Source organism: Silene latifolia, chromosome 7 (assembly GCF_048544455.1).
Source record: "Silene latifolia isolate original U9 population chromosome 7, ASM4854445v1, whole genome shotgun sequence".
NCBI lineage: Eukaryota > Viridiplantae > Streptophyta > Magnoliopsida > Caryophyllales > Caryophyllaceae > Silene > Silene latifolia.
Genome location: NC_133532.1, coordinates 56,110,717 through 56,124,984, shown reverse-complemented (window position 1 = coordinate 56,124,984; position 14,268 = coordinate 56,110,717).

Genomic DNA, 14,268 nt, shown 5'->3' with positions numbered 1-14,268 from the left:
CTACCTCATGGTTGTCTTGTTGTGAGTTGAAGGGGCGGAGTGAGACCCGCTAATTGTCTCACATCGGCTATATTAGTAGGTTAGTTTAAATAAGGGTCCTAGTCTTTGTCACCTCTTGACTCGGAACGAGCAAAGGTTCGGTTTGGGGATATTTGATGTGACTCATACTTGAGCACATTTAGTCCCCGAATTAGCCTCGTTCCTATGCTATTTAGTGAATAATTGGGTCATTTACTATCTTTAGTTTCCCATTTTGCATATTCTTTGAGGTTTTGTTTCCTTGGTAGGAGAGGAGTGCAAGCCTTGCATTTTCATGGCAAAATGGAGCTAAATTGATCGCATTCAATGACCAAGCATCAAAGGGAAGACGATACTAGAAGGCCTATGTAGATAATAAAGTAGATTAGGCAATGATGAAAGGATCCTTGCATCCTCAACAAGATCCTCGCGAATTGTTGAGGAAAGAAGAAAAGAGAAGTGACTGACCCAGGATCCGAGCGGATTGCTGCCAATCCGAGCGTCTCCCTGCCCAGCCATCCGAGCGTCCCGACGACAAGACGCTCGTCTTGAAGCCAAGCAATCCGAGCGTATCTCCCATGATCTGCTTGGATCTCCTGACAGACTCCACCGTGCCAGCTTCCTAGACGCTCGGGATGAGCAGATCTTCGTGGGACTAGTAATACAGAGATGCGCATCTCCTTGGAGAGGAGCATTTCCTCAACTTTTATTATGGGTCTTAATAGTCATTTAAGCCCTTAGTAACCCTAATTTATTCACCTAATCTTTAGTATAAATACCAATTTGTACTACCTATATTAGCAGGCTCTCTTAATCAAGTTGTAATACAATCTTAATCATTCCTTAATCTTGTAATCAACTTTCAATCTAGTCTTAATACAAATCTCATTCCTCAATCTTTCCTTAATATCTCTATTGTTCATCCTTTATTTTGGGTAATTAAAAGATTATTTGGGTTTATTGGGAGATTGACAATCTTCCATCAATCATCAAGTACTTCTATTATTCTTTGCATTATTATTGTGGAATCTCCATAGGTATAATTCTCTTAATCCTTGCTTTAATTATTGTTAATTATTTTCATTCATTCATCATGTTTTTCCTTGTTAATGTGCTTGACAACCTTGTTAACATGTTAAATTTGATAATGAGTGAGTAGTTTTCTTAGCTAGGGTTAATGGGTAATTAGGGGAAACCAACATGGGGAATGATTCATGCTTAATCTAATATGCTCACATAATTTATTTGCTTGCTTGTTGTGATTTCAACTTATGCACATGTTATGTTTGATGAAATATGAGCCTGTGAATCCTTGCATTTTTTACCCATCACTTATCTTTTTAATGAGACTTGTAGATATAAAACAACTAGAGTCTCATTAGAACATGCATAATGTTGAATAGGAAGGACTAAGTCGACTTGTCGGTGTTGTACAATCTAATCGATTCGGCTCTGGGACCCAAACCTTCTTAGGGATTGTAAGATATACACTAACTCGATCCCATCACAACAATAATTGCTTGCTTATAATTTGAGAACATATTTGTATGATCAACTCCCATGTATCCCCTATGAACCCATGACACCCTAGTGCTTTTAATCAATTGTTTACATCTCATTTTAATCATCTTGCTTGCTTATTACTTTGTTTTCATATTGTTGATTAGTTTAGTTGATCTCCTACCTCAACCCAAATTGTGACACCCTTAGACACAGCCAATTGCGATTGGAAATCCTACATCAATACCCGTCCCTTAGGATCCGGCCTTTACTTACCTCTTTACTAAGAGTAGAGTAGTTTGTGAAGTTATAAATAATGTTTTGATCAAGGTAACTTTTGACGACGAGTAACAAAACCGATCCGACCACTTATGGAGGCAAACCCTAACTTTGGGAGAAAGACAGTTAAAACCCTAAGAGGCCGAAGACTATATGTAACACCCGCGATTTTAACATAGTGGGTATTTTATTAAAATCGCTAATTTAATATTGTTCACTTTTATTTTATTAAATAAATTAGTTTAAACGACAATTTTGTAATAACTGCTTTTAATTTTATCTGGAATTCCATTTTTATTTAGTTGGGTCAAACCACTTTGAATTAGCCTAAATAAAGCTTAGAGTCGGATGCTACGCGAAATTTGAGTAAAACCCGAGTCAATTGGGTCATGGGTCAAGCTAAGTCAAGTTGGGTCATATTATCAGGTTTCATTGTACAAGATATAGTAACTTCATCAACTTCCTTCTAAAATTTCATATTTTCTCCTTCCTCAAAAACCTCTATTTAAAACCCATGTTTAGATCTAGTCTCAAAATCAACATATCTCTTTCATTTCTCCATCAAGTTGCTTCATTCTCGCTCCAATCTTCACCTTTTCTCGTTCTCCATCTTTTAAGTTAAGAAGGTCTTACCTTTTCTAAATTCCCCAAGATCCTACTCTATTTTTCTACTGTCTTTTATAATTTTAGTCTTGAACACTTTAGAGGTTTTTGTTTTTGCCCTTTTTAGAAAAGTGGAATTTGTATTTGACTAACCATTTTTGAATTTTATCCTTGAGAATTTTATACATTCTCAATTTATAACAGTTAAAACTTTTATCTTTGTGTTATTAATCCCAAGTCAACAATGATTCCGCCATTATTTTGCATTAAATTTTATAGGGGATTACAGTTGCGAGGTAGAAAAGGCTGAGTTTTAAAAAAAAATTACGAAGGATGAAATTTCACCCAGTGGACAAAAGTTAGAGTTTTGGTAAATATTTACGAAGGGAGAAATTTCACCTGGTGGGCGAAATTTTCACCCGATGGATGAAAACTTTTTATTTACTATCGCGTTTTACTAAAATGGTCATATCTTTATCATTTCTTGCTTGTTTTGGGTTTTTGACCTACTGTTAAAACCGTAAGAGGATAAGCTATCACCTCCAATTGATTTCACCTCAATATCATGTTTATAACTGTAGTTATGATCGTTTGAAGTTAACCCTTCTAATAGTCGTGTTCTAAACTTGTTGTTTTGAGTTGGGATTTAGATTTCTTATTGGGCATGCTTCTTAAACTTGGTTATAATGCTTATGTGTGGTATGTTAGCACTTATTTAACATTAGAACACTTTATCTAAGTCTTATTTACATGTTAAATGACGGTTTTTTCATGTTTCACACATGTAAATCATATTTGAGATATTCACATGTTAAATGACGTTTCTATATGTTTGATCCCAGTATGTACATCTATCGTGATTGGTACTATGTATGTATAATATCACCATGGGTAAGTCCTATAAGAGTTACTTACATGCTTGTTAACGATTTTTTGGTGGTTTGGCTCAAATGTGGCATGTCTACCTTGAGTGGTCTTTCAAGGCATGTTGTCTACATTGGGTAGTGTCATAGTGCATAGTATGGTAGCTTGACTTTTGTTTACACCACTTTTATTGCCGTTCTGTCGTATTTGGTACGCTCATTCTCTTTCCGCCCCATTCACGCCGTTCTGACAAATTCGGTGTACTCGGCTTCCATTCCGTTCACCGAGTCTTGGATGCAAAACGTTTATCGCATGTCGAATCGGGAAATGTTCATCTCGAGAGTCTAGCCAGATTTAGACTAGGACCATATTATTATCATCGTCCTACCGAGAAGATTGAGTTTAGAGGATGCGAAATGTTTATCGCATGTTGACTTGGGAAATGTTTATCCCAAGTTTGGGTACAAGTCTTGCTTAGACGATGCTTTGCATATGTCATTTACCGTTAGAGTTATGTTTTGGATTGTTTAGATGGTAAGGTCTTTTGCCTTATTGAGCACTACGGGGTGAGATGAAAGCCACCTAGTATCGATAAGGTCGACGAGATTGATGTTCCCACTTGTACTTGTGGTGAGATGTAAACCATAGGTATGCGTGTGACATTATTAGCCACATCTCGTACATTGTATGTTAAAATGCTTTCAAAGAAAATGACTACCGTTTTCAGGCACATGTATTATATTTGTTTGCCTCTCGTTATATATGTCACGTGATATTTGCATTGGTTTATAATTGTGTTATTATCTATGGTTGTTTGGTTTGATTATCTCATATGAATGTCTCATATGCCAATGTTCATTGTTGACTTCACATGTATTGAATACTATACTTATGACATGGTGCTTATGTTATTAATTTGGTTATGTTATGTATGTTTTAATATATTCTTGCTTGTGTGTGTTTTGATGTAATATGGCTGGGAGAACCACGAGTTACTCCCCACTAAATGTGGCATTCATTTTTAATGAATGAACGGGTTGTAGGTTGGTGCTTCTATGGGGTTTTAACGAGTGAGCTAGCGAGAGTTATACTTACAACGATTGACCTTATTCGTTGTATTTTAGTTTATAGTTAATATAATTCATGTTTAGTTAAGGGATCGGGATCCCTTGCATTTATTTAAGTTGTAATTTGTATAAAATATTTCTTAAATTTAATTTGGTTATGTTATGTATGATTTACTGACTTCGCAGATCGCAGTTTTATTTTTAATGTTTTAAAATCTCGCTTTTTTCGCTGCAATATTTGTGTTTACTTTATTGTATAACTTCGAGGGTTCACACTATAAAAGAAGACGATGACATGCATAACAAGGTATCAAATAATTACTTGAGAAACCTTACTTCATAACATGCGGTTTTTCCCATATTAGGTTTTGTTTTGTGTGGATTTTGCGCAAGGCGAAATCAGGTCAGGGTAGACTTGTGTAAGGTTAACTAGCTCTAGATAGTCTGTTGGTTAGGTCGTCAGGGTACAATAATAAGCTGTAAATGAAATAACAACAATAATAATAATAATAAGACAAGTAATTTTGTACGTGGAAAACCCTTGAATGGGAAAAAACCACGGGCACCAAGCCAGGAGAGGATTTCACTATGTAATTTGGGAGAATAATTATAAGATTATAACAATGCTTATTTCTCTCTATGTATTGCGTATGCTTCTTCTTGCGTTTGTATGATCTATCTTCAATATCTTCAAAGTATTCCTTATATATGCTTCCTCCTTGAACGGCTGCCTGATACGGTATTAATTGCGGATTATTCTCCATAATTACCAGTAATAATTGCCAAATATTCCTCCCTTAATTACTGTATTTACTGCGAAATCTTCATACTTAATGTTGCGTATATAATTCCTTTATAACACGCGTATATGGTCTAATATCGTCCTGATATTTTGACCGTTGTCCTCTCCATGGCCTGGCACTTGTCTTCATGTGTCACGATAGCAGGCCTGACACCCTGGACGACTGGCGGTCGGTTGGTGAGATATCGATCGGGAAGGTCTGCGGATTTCCAGGCCTAACAATTGCCCCTTATCTCCTTATTTGCAGTGTGCCAGGACGAAAAAATGAGGAGATAACTTTATTCTTAGGAAGATTACCCAACGGTTAAGTTTTGCCTAGTCAGTTTTCTGTAACGGCTATTTTACTACGGCTGCTGACGCGTGTGATATTTAATGCAACTTTCTTAATGATTATCCACTTCCTTTGCGGCTGAAACCCTAATCCTCTTCATTATAAATACCTGCGTGCTTCATTAAGTTGAACTCACCAAAGCAATTTCTTTCTCTCTTCGATAATCTTTTTAGTTCTCTTAATTTCCAACTTCTTCAATCTTTAACCAATTCTCCATAATCTTTCAAATAATGGCTGCAAAGAAAAAGTCGACCAAGGCAACGGTTCCTGCAACTCCTCCTCCTCAGAATCCTGAGGAAACTTCTTCTGAAAATCTGCCTACTTCTTCTGCTGCTCCATCTCCCACAGTAAATAAGCCGAGTGATTCTCCATTGGAGATGATCTCAATATTTCATGGTGATTTTAAATTCAAGCCTACGAAGGCTTTAAATGAGGATCAGTCTCCTGCAAACCGTTTGAAGCCTGAGTTTGAGAAGATTTTGAAGGATAAGGGGATCATCCTGCGATCTTCAAGTCCGGATCCCCGAGAATTCTCCTATCAGGCCGACTGGGCTTGTCTGGTTGGTTCTGCATCCATGATGGGGCTTTCGGGGCGGTCGTAAGCTTCCTTTTTCTCCTCTTATGGTTGAGGTTATTAAGGAGATCGGTGTTCCATCTTATCAATTAATGCCAATGGTGTGGAAGGTTGTATGTTCCATTGAGAATCTCTGTAAAAAACACAATATTTCTTTTTCTCTTGACGACTTGAAGACTTGTTATCTTTAAAAAACAAACGATCCTGGCCGTATAAGTTTTAAGGTCAGGGCGTCTACTACTTCTCTTTTGAGTAATTTGGACAGTGGCCATGATAAAGGCTGGGCTGTTGGGTACATGTTTGTCAGGACCAATTCTGTGGGTCCTGACTTGGCGTATTTGAATCATGAGGCCTGCGTTGCTGGTGAGTCTTTTTGGTTTCCTTCTTTGTCCTGCATGTTTTGTTTGTTAGTGAAAAATAAAATGAAAATTATAATAAGTCATACCTCTTATATGTGCAGTTGATGACTGGTTTACTGAAACTGAGTATCCCACTCCTAATGTTTCTGCTTTCCTTGCTATTCCTCCTTTGGAGAGGTCCTGGCCTCTCTGTTGTGGGGTTGGTCACCTTCCACGCTGTTTGAAGGCTGACGGTGCTCCCAGGGCGGCTAAAGCTTCAGGGGCTGCTAGTGCCACTACCTCAGGCAGTAAGTCTATCTTAATCTTTCCTTTCTTTTTACTTAGGCTTCCTGATAATGTTTGGTTTATATTGCTGATACAGTATATCGTGTTGCAGCCACTAGGTCGTCTATTCGCCTTGCCAGGTTTGGTATGGCTGACCTTTCAGCCAAGCTGGCTAGGATTAAGGAGGAAGGTTCCCAGGGAAGCGGGAATACTGAGCCTGTTATTGACTTGACTAAACATCGATCTCGCCAAGGTCACTGCCGCACTTTGCCCTATTTGAAACAAGTTCAGCAGCCCAAAAGAGGAAAGTTGAAGATGTTGACATTTCTGTCCCGGTCAGGGAAGTGAGAGCCAGGGTGGACAATATGGAGGCTGCTAGGGTGAAGATCAGGGACTACGCTGCTTCTAAATCAGATGTCATGCTCACCCTTGACCCTGTTGAGCGCTACTCGGGCGGTTGCTTGGTGGATCATTCGATCGACCTCTGGTGGTGCCTTAGGCTAGTAAGGGAGGTAGGTTGGAACAATTTCTATGTGTGTTTTGTTTTGGTAGTTTTCTATTATCAGGGTAAGTTACTCATTTTTTTCTCTCTGTTTTTGATTAGGGTGCTGCGACCTATCTCTATAATGCCTATCAGGCTACTTCTTTGGTAGCCAGAATTGATCTGATGAGATCAGATTATGATAGGCTAAAGTCTAAATTTGGATTTTGCAGCCGACCCGGGCTGCTAAAGCTGCGACTTGACAAGGGTGCAGTGAGAGAGGGTCTTTGCTAAGACTGAGGCAGTTTCGAGCAAGCGACTGTTACAAGAGGCCTTGGATAGGAATGAGGAGCTCACCCAAGAGAGGGATGATTTGAAGTTCAAGCTGGATGATGCTTCCCTCTACTAATATATCAAGGGAAGGGCGGCTGCTATGTCGGAGCCTGTCGAGGCCAGGGCGAAATGGGACCCTACAGCTGAGATGGCTTTCGCTGCTTCAAAGTATCCTGACCTGCATAACATGGAAAATGAACAGGAGGTCGACTCTCCAGGGGAGCAGGATGTTGACGTTGATCCGGCTAAGAGTGGGGAGCAGGTTGTTGATGCTGCTGTTGTTTCTAAGGAGAAACAGTAATATATTTTTTCAGTTTGGTATTTTGGCCCATCCAGGGGGGATGTCCCTGGACAAACAATATTTTTCTTTTCTTGTGTTGGGTCAGGGAGGCTATCCCTGGCTTTTATGAATGTTCTGGCACCTTTGCCCCAGGGGGTAAAGGTTTTTATTAATATAGGCCTGATGGCCTTCTTTTGGCTTATTCTGCTTTTGACATCCTTTGTGAGTTTCATCCTGTTGGGCCTGTCAAACATTCTATTTGAATAACCTGCACATTATTTTCGTTTTATTTTGTTATTCATGAGTAATTCAACCAAGTATAGTTTTTTGTTATAATGGTTGAAGGGGTGGGAAAACCGGCCTGTCAGGAGGGCTTATGTCCCCCCCTGGAGGGCTTGGTATTCGGCTGTCAAGAGGGCATTTTAGACTAAGTGTTTGGGAGAGAACACCCTTACACTGTCTTCTTTGCGTCCGGCCCGGTTGTAATCCGTGGCGGTAAACCTAGTCGGGCAGACAATTATTTCATGCACGATTGGTCGACTCATCGTATCTAGTGGCGGTTACCAACTCGTCAGGCACAGTTAAGTGCAAAAATTTTCTTTCAGGAATGTATAGTAGAGTAGCCCTCAATCCTGAATATTTATGCATATAATCTTTTATCATGTATAATTGTTCAGGATTCAAAAAGTCAATAGATGGGTTAGTTGAACAGGTAGAAAATACAGACAAGGCATGTAAAACATGTAGTTCGTCACATAGCATGTTAGGTTGAGTAATGATTGAATTTATACCTGATTGTAGCCTGATCTTTACATATGGAATAATTTTAAATGAGTTATATTCCAGGATCTTGGGATCATTTCTCCTTCTAGCGTTTGGAGCCTGTATGCTCCTTGTCCAACAATTGAATCAATTAAGTAAGGGCCTTCCCATGTGGGAGCCGGTTTGCCTGTTGATTTTTCTTTTTTATTTGGAAATACTTTGCGTAGGACAAAGGTCTCCTTCTTTAAAGACCCTGACCCTGACATTTTTATTGTAAGTCCTGGCGACTGCTTGTTGATATGATGCCATCCTTATTTTGGCAGCGTCTCTCAATTCTTCTGACAGGACCAAGTTGTCTTGCATCAGGTCTTTATTTGCTTTGACGTTGTTCAAGCTTCATCTGGATGTTGGTACTCGTACTTCCGCAGGAATGACAGCTTCACAGCCATACACCAGGGAGTAAGGTGTTTGGCCTGTTGCAGTTTTTGGAGTTGTCCTGTCTGCCCATAGTACTAATGGAAGTTCTTCAGCCCATCTGCCTCGTCTTCTTTTCAGCTTCTTTTTTAGGCAGCTTATGACTACCTTATTGCTAGATTCAGCCTGGCCATTAGCTTTTGGATATCCAGGGGTTGATGTTACCAGGTTGATATTCCATTCTTGGCAAAATGCTTGGGTCTTTTTCCCCACGAATCGAGTTCCGTTATCGCATACTATTTTTGATGGGACTCCATATCTGCAAATGATGTTCGTCCTGATGAAGAATATTACTTTATTTTCGATTACTTGCCTGAAAGAGTCAGCCTCAATCCATTTGGAGAAGTAGTCAGTCATGGCTAACATGAATACTTTTTGTCCTGGAGCTACGGGCAGTTTTTCCACAATATCCATCCCCCACTTTATGAATGGCCAGGGTGCGAAAATTGAATGAAGGAGTTCAGATGGCTGACGTATGATTGGTGCATGAATTTGGCAGGCTTCGCATTTTGAAGAGTATTCCGGCGATCGGCCCCTCAGTGTAGGCCAGTAGTAGCCTGTCCTGAGAACTTTGCTTGCCAGGCTCTTTCCTCCTTTGTGGTTGCCACAGTGTCCATCATGTATTTCTTGAAGTACTAGTTTGGCTTCGTCAGGCTCCAAGCATCTCAGGTAGGGTCCAGCCTGCGATCTCTTGAACAGAGTGTTATTGATGATAGCATAAGTTGAAGCTCTAATTTTAAAAGCCCTTGCCTCATGTCTACCCTGAGGCAGTATTCCTCGGAGAAACCAGTCATAATAGGGTTTAGTCCAAGAGTTACTGTCCTGATTGACAGGATTGACCTGTTCAGGTTTGCTGATGGTTGGCTCTAATAAGTGCACAATTGGTATTTTGTCGAAAACAGTGGGGGTGAAATTTGAACCTAGGCTGGCCAGAGCATCAGCCTGGGTATTCAGGTCTCTTGATATTTGATCTATGTCAAATAAAGCAAATTTGGCGGTAAGGTTTTTTGCATATTCTAAATACGAAATCATTTTTGCATCCTTAGCCGTATAAATTCCCTTTATTTGATTAGCAATTAAGAGTGAATCAGTTTTTACCTTTAGGTTTTGAACACCGAGGTCTAGACATACCTTTAAGCCTGCTATCAGGGCTTCATATTCTGCTTCATTGTTGGTAGCTTTGAACTCACAGCTTACAGCCTGTTCTATCATATCTCCCTGTGGCGATTTCAGTACTAGTCCTAACCATGTCCCCCTGGCGTTGGATGCCCATCTATGAATAGGGTACATTTTTGGTCTAGGGTTTTATTTTCTAGTTGGTTGACCTCTTTTATCAGGTCTGGTTCCAGGTTAGGTCTGAAGTCAGCCACAAAGTCTGCTAGGGCTGCGATTTGATCACGCCCGGGTTCAAAGGAGATGTCGTATGTACTAATCAGACCGACCATTTGGCCATCCCGCTGAAAGTTCGGCTTACGCAGGACAGATTTTATGGGTAAATTGGTCCTGACTATAATGGGGTGACTTTCAAAATAGGGTCTCAATTTGGTACACGACATAATTAAAGCTAAGACGTATTTTTCAAGTAGTCCATACCTCAACTCAAAGATCTAGCAAGGCTTTTACTTACATAGTAGATCGGATGTTGCCGACCGTCCCGTCTGTTCTTTCACCAGGATTGCACATCTTTGTGTCGATGTGAGATAGGTATACCGACAAAGGTTCTCCCTTTTCGGCTTAGCGATGGGTGGAGATGATAAATAGGATTTTAGATCCTGAAAAGCTGTCTCATGCTCATCTGTCCACTAGAATTGTTTATTTTTCCTGAGGAGGTTATAGAATGTTTTGCATCTCTTAGAGGATCTTGATATGAAACGGTTCAGAGCAACTACCCGGCCTGTCAATTTTTGAATATCTTTGACAGACTTGGGTGACTGTAGTTCCAGGATAGCCTTTATCTGTTCAGGGCTAGCTTCTATGCATCTCTTTGTGACCATATATCCAAGAAATTTTCCTGCAGAGACTCCAAAGTGGCACTTTGCAGGGTTCAGCTTCATGTTATATTTTTCTAATATCTCAAATGCTATTTCTAGATGCTTCACATGATCTTCTGCATTCTTGGATTTCACCACCATGTCGTCTATGTATACTTCCATGATGTCACCTATCTGGTCTTTAAACATCATGTTGACCGTGGCCTGAGTACGTTGCCCCTGCATTCTTCAGGCCGAAAGGCATGGCGGGTAATAAAGATATGCCTCGATGCAGTAATGAATGCAGTACTCTCCTGGTCAGCAGGGTGCATCTTTATTTGATTGAATCCGCTGGAAGCATCCATGAATGTCAGCATTTCGTGGCCTGTCGTGGCGTCTACCATGGCATCAATATGAGGCAGGGGGAATGGATCTTTAGGACAGGCTTTGTTCAAGTCGGTGTAGTCTACACGGACTCTCCACTTCCCATTCTTTTTCTGCACAACAACTACGTTAGCCACCATTCATTGGTACATTACTCCCCGATCATCCCCATATCCAAGAGTTTTTCTACTCACTCGTTAATAATGGTATTTCTTTCAGCTGAAAACTTGCGTCTTTTATAACATGACGAGGCTTAAAAGATGGGTCAACATTGAGCTTATGAGTAATTATATCTGCGCTAATTCCAGTCATATCAAAATGTGACCAAGCAAACCAAGATGATTTATTTTTAAATAATTTTACCGATTCGGGCGACACTACCCGGTGAAAGATCCTATCAAAAGATACCTGTCAGGGTACTCAGGGTCTAGTATTACCTGATCTATTTCCATTCTGGGAGGTGCCACATAAGTGCTCCTGATAGGGTACTGTAATTGCTATGCCAGGGACTTACCTGCCTTGGAAGGCTTCAAGGCTGCTGTGTAGCATTCCTGGGCTGTCTTGTGATCTCCTTTAATCGTGACTATGCCCCAGTCCGTTGGTATCTTGATGCACTAGTGATAGGTTGATGGTACGGCCTTGACATTATGGATCCAGGGTCTGCCCAGGATAGCATTGTAGGACGACAGGCAGTCAAGGACTCCAAATTTCTCATAAGATGAGACTCCTTCCACGTAGGTTGGGAGGTGGATTTCTCCTAGGGTGCTCCTGGTTTCTCCACTGAATCCTACTAGGACGCTGGATTTCTTGATGATTTGATCCTCGTTTATCTTCATGGCTTTCAGTATGTCAAGCATGATCAGGTTCACTGAGCTGCCTTCATCTACCAGGATCCTTCTTACCGTGGTTGTTCCAATCTGCAAAGAAATTACCAGGCCATCATGATGAACATCGGGGATGCCCACCAGGTCACAATCATTGAAAGTGATTGTCGGGCCATGATCCGGCTTGCATGGTGACACAGTCCTTGGCGTCCTGGCTATCTTCTTTGCTGCTGAACTTGTCAGGCTGCAAATCTCCGAACCGCCAGATATGAATTTTACTTCATAGATTGGTGGTGGTGGAGGGAGACTACGATCCTGCTCATGCTCCTGATTTTCCTTATCCTGGTTTGCGTTCCTGCCCTTCGTCTTGATCAGGTCTTTCAAGTACCCTTATTTTAACAGGTAGGCTACCTCCTTCCTCAGGGTGAAACAATTATCCGTGGTGTGTCCAATATCCATGTGAAATTCGCACCATTTTGAATTGTCTCTTCTGGGATTTGGATTTTCTGACTTCGTTGGCCATCTAACAGCTGATCCCATGTTGTCAAGTCTCTGGATTAATCCTGCAATATCAACACTGAAGTTATGTTCGAAGATAAGTGGATAAACTTTAACCTTACCTTGATAATCATGGGCCAGGTTAACTTCTGACTGATCTGGCCTGGAATATGGAGTAGGTCTATAATTGTTTCCTTTGTTGCTTTTCCAATTGCTCCTTTCATAATCCTTTGGTCTACTGGGTGATCCAAGTTTGTAGCTTTTATCTTCTTCCAGCCTGATGAAAGCAAGAGTCTTGGCTTGAACATCTTCGAAGGTGTGGCAGGGATACTTAGTGAGTTCATTGTATAAGTCACTATATGGTAGTAACCCCTGCCTCGAATGCCTCATTTCTTTGTTCCAACGTCACACCGGGTATAGATACTTTCTCTTTGTTGAATCTTGCAAGAAATGTCCTGAGAGTTTCATCAGGCTTCGGTGTAACTCGGTAAAGGTCATCGGATCGTTTTCTCCAACTCCTCGCTACTCGCAAACTGCTGGTTGAAACTGTTGATCAGGTTGGCAAAGGAATAGATGCTGCCAGTTGGCAGGTTGATGTACCATTGCAGGGCAGGGCCAGTCAGGGTCGTTCGTAATCCCTTTCACATGCAAACTTGTCTGAACTCGCTGGGAATAGATGCAGCCAGCATTTTCTGTTTGTAAAGAGCCACGTGATTTTGTGGATCCGTGGTTCCATCATAGACCCTCATGGATGGAATCGTGAACTTCTTGGGTAGGTCTACCTTTGCTATTTCGTCTATGAAAGGCGAATCAACATAGCTGTCAGGGGCAGCTTCTTCCATGCTGGCAGGTACTCCTGGTATCTTATCGAATTTTTCATTGAGTTTCTTGATCTCCTGAAATACTGCCATCATGATGGCTGCTGCAGATTCATCAGGTTTCTCCTTATCATCATCTCTTGGTTCATCATCACCATCAACATTAATGGATTTAGAAATACTTGGGCTCCCAAAATTGGAAAAATCAATATTTTTAATGATTGATGAAAATGGGGTTCCTGGTTGGAATCTAGAGCCTGCCCCTTGGTTCTTCTCTAATTCTTGCTTTAGAGCTGACTCAGATTCTTTTAATTGCAGGATTTCTACTTCAGTTTGGGCCACTTTTTCTTTCAGGCTTTCCAACTCAACGATTTTTTGGAGAGCTGCATTCAATTGTTCTTCAACGGTGGGTTAGGCCATTTTTGTAGGTTTTTTGAGTTTTTGTAAGATAAGAAAAAAGATTTAAAGAGCTAGATGCCCCACGGTGGGCGCCAACTGTTTTGCGTGGATTTTGCGCAAGGCGAAATCAGGTCAGGGTAGACATGTGTAAGGTTAACTAGCTCTAGATAGTCTGTTGGTCATGTCGTCATGGTACAATAATAAGCTGTAAATGAAATAACAACAATAATAATAAGACAAGTAATTTTGTACGTGGAAAACCCTTGAATGGGAAAAAACCACGGGCACCAAGCCAGGAGAGGATTTCACTATGTAATTTGGGAGAATAATTATAAGATTATAACAATGCTTATTTCTCTCTATGTATTGCCTATGCTTCTTCTT